This window comes from Octopus bimaculoides, chromosome 7 (genome assembly GCF_001194135.2).
Source record: "Octopus bimaculoides isolate UCB-OBI-ISO-001 chromosome 7, ASM119413v2, whole genome shotgun sequence".
Classification (NCBI taxonomy): domain Eukaryota; kingdom Metazoa; phylum Mollusca; class Cephalopoda; order Octopoda; family Octopodidae; genus Octopus; species Octopus bimaculoides.
In genome coordinates, this window is record NC_068987.1 from 12,453,497 (window position 1) to 12,456,878 (window position 3,382).

At 34.7% G+C, this 3,382-nt stretch overlaps 2 protein-coding genes across 6 annotated transcripts in view; one reads left to right on the forward strand and one right to left on the reverse strand.

Annotated features, from left to right (window-relative positions):
• The window catches only part of LOC106869749 (fibrinogen-like protein 1), a 13,638-nt gene extending 10,262 nt beyond the window's left edge, over nt 1-3,376 (reverse strand). The window contains exon 1 of the mRNA XM_014915612.2: nt 3,101-3,376. The gene's annotated coding sequence lies outside the window, so the exon portion shown is untranslated. The remainder of the gene's footprint in view (nt 1-3,100) is intronic.
• Nucleotides 1-3,382, forward strand: part of LOC106869747 (soluble guanylate cyclase 88E) — a 142,281-nt gene that overhangs the window by 118,192 nt on the left and 20,707 nt on the right. The window lies entirely within an intron of this gene.

Sequence of the window (3,382 nt, forward strand, 5' to 3'; positions counted from 1 at the left end):
AACACACGTTTTCACATCAAAAATCTTGCAAAACAAATATATATATATATGCATATATTTATATATAAATATATATTGGTATACGTATACTATACATATATATGTGTCTGTGTGTGTGTGTGTGTTTATATACGCATATACAGAGAGAAAGAGAGTGAAAGAAAGAGAGTGAAAGAAAGAGAGAGAGAGGGAGAATGTGTGAGAGAGAGTATGTGTGTGAAAGAGACACAGAGAGTGTATGGGAGACAGAGAGAGAGAGAGTGACACAGTGACGCACTCTGGAAGGTTACTCCTGTTTGACAAAGTATTCTTACAATGGGATGCACTTCCTATAACCAAACGTTTCCTGTTTAACTCGTACAGGAATTTAAACTCCATTGCTTCAAAAGTGCTGAACTAAGAGTTGTAATGTTCACTTGGAATGTAAACATGACAATCTTTTTGCACTCAGACTATGTTAAACGGAAATATCATCTTTCATGCACGTAATCATATACACATGTGTATGCATGTACAATACATAACATATATACATGCATATATATATATATATATATATATATATCATCATCATCATCATTATCATTTTCATTTAACGTCCACTTTCCATGCTAGCATGGGTTGGATGATTTGACTGGGGACTGGCTAATCGGATGGTTACACCAGACTCCAATCTGATCTGGCAGAGTTTCTACAGCTGGTTGCCCTTCCTAATGCCAACCACTCTGAGAGTGTAGTGGGTGCTTTTTACGTGCCACTGGCATGAGGGCCAGTTTGGCGAGACTGGCAATGGCCACGCCCAAATACTGTTTTTTACGTGCCACCTGCACAGAAGTCAGTCGAATGTTTTGTTCACATGCCACCGGCACAAGTGCCAGTAAGGCGAAGCTGGAACCGATGACGTTCAAATGGTGCTTTTTACGTGCCACCAGCACGGGAGCAAGACCGCTGCTTTGGCAGTGATCCCACATGGATGGTGCTGTTAGTGCTATATATATACTCTCTCTTTTACTTGTTTCAGTCATTTGACTGTGGCCATGCTGGAGGACCACCTTTAGTCGAGCAAACTACTTTTGATTTAACATCTTTTTTGCTCCATTTTCTATAATTGTTTATTTTTTTTTTTTAGACCTATAATGATATTTTGCAACTACTATTGAGTGGTCCCGAGACCAAAGCCTCTACCATGATTTTTAAGAAATGTGGTGGAAAACTAGCTCAGGAAGGCAGGGACACTACTCCCTGAGACCCCTTTTGGAGCCCCACTACCTATATATACACACACACACACACTCATAAAGTGAAGCATTATTATATACTTATATAGTATTTATATATTTGTACCAGAGAAGCCTTGTGGCTTAGTGGTTAGGTTATTTGGCTCATGATCATAAGGTTGTGAGTTCAATTCTTAGCAACACATTGCATCCTTGAACAAGACACTTTATTTCATGCTGCTCCATTCCACTCAGCTGGCGAAAATGAGTAGTTCCTGTATTTCAAAGGGCCAGCCTTGTCATATTCTGTGTCATCCTGAGTCTCTCTGAGAACTACGTTAAGGCTGCATGTTTCTGTGGAGCGTTCAGCCGCTTGCATGTTAATTTCTTGAACAGGCCCTTCTGCTGATCTGATCAGCTGGAACCCTTATTGTTGTAACCAACAGGGTGCTAGTTTTATAATTGTACTTATTTAGGGTCATTCAGTACATGTTGTATGAAAATTCTACGCATGCATATCTTATTCATTTTTTTTTTTTACCAAAAGTAAAAATTTTGTGGAAAAAATAAAATTTTGAAGTTACAAGGGAAAATTATCCTTCAGCATATACATTGATTGAAAGCAAGCTAAAAAGTGGTTTTTATTGTAAAAAAATATATATATGCAACATGTGTGTGTGTATATATGTATGTATGTATGAATGTATATATGTATGTTATCAATCAGTTTCATTTCTGTATTTCTTGTCCATAGAGAAAGAGCCGGACTCTAACATAGATTCAAGGCTCCTTCATTGGAACTTTTATCAACATCATCTAGGTATTTGTGCATATGTGTGTGTGTGCAGTATTTGGTGTTAGTGTATGAGCAGATTTGTATGTTTGTTTTATGGATGCGTTTTTATGTCTAGATGCATGCATATGTATTTATGTGCTATGTATGTATGTATGTATGTATGTATGTATGTTTGTTTGTATGCATGTATGTATGTATGTCTTCTATTTTTTTATTTATTATAAATCTTCCACTGAGGAGAGATCCAGGTTTCCAACTATGTATGTATGTATGTATGTGTATTCTTTTCTACTGTAGGCACAAGGCCCGAAATTTTGTGGGGAGGTGGGCAGTCAATTAGATTAATCCCAGTATGCAACTGGTACTTAATTTATCACCCCTGAAAGGATGAGAGGCAAAGTCGACCTAAGCGGAATTTGAACTTAGAACCTAAAGACAGACGAAATACTGCTAAACATTTCACCTGGCATTCTAACGTTTCTGCCAGCTCACCGTGTATGTATGTGTATTGTATGTATGTATGTATGTATGTATGTATGGATGGATGGATGGATGGATGGATGGGTGGATGGATGGATGTTTGTGTATATGTGTATAAGTTCCTTCAGGTTCATACTCTCGTGCCCCTTTGTTATTTCACTTGCAGTGTTTTTGTTTATTGATTTGGGTTTAAGACTTTAAATATTATCAGGTATTTTGTTTGTTATTCACATAATTTTTCAGGCATTACATTACAGAATTACATGAAAAAAAATACATGCATAAATAAATAACAGCATAGATAAATATTTATAAAAATGGAACAGATTATCAATGGGCAGGTTGTAAAATGTATGGGAAATGCTTTGAAATATCATGAAGAATTGAACTCAGAATCTGGTGTTTATATAAATGGCTTGGGTGTAATAGTAAACGTTACAATAATCAAAACATGACATATAAAAAAATTTTTAAATAACAAATAAAATTTTTTTTAAATAATGAAATATAAATAAATTATAAGTATTTAAAAAAATGAAAAAAAATAAGCAAATTAAACAAATACTGAAATATTTTCACAAAATTTTTAAAACATTTAGAAATTTACCTTTTTTTTAATCCTGACTTTGAAGTTTTTTTTTCTTTTGGTAACAAGTAGAATTCAATTTAAATTTGAGTGGATTATATGAAAGAAGATATGTATGTTATTAACATGGCTTGCTCTTTCTTTGTTGACTTGTTTGTTATTAAGGAGTAAACAAAAAATCGTTGGATGAATTCTTTGGTTGTTAAAACTCCAAATACAGAACAGAAACCGGCACTGCAAGATATTTAGTAAATATCAAGCACTCTACATGAAGCCATCTGTCTTTTATTAATGTTTCTTTCT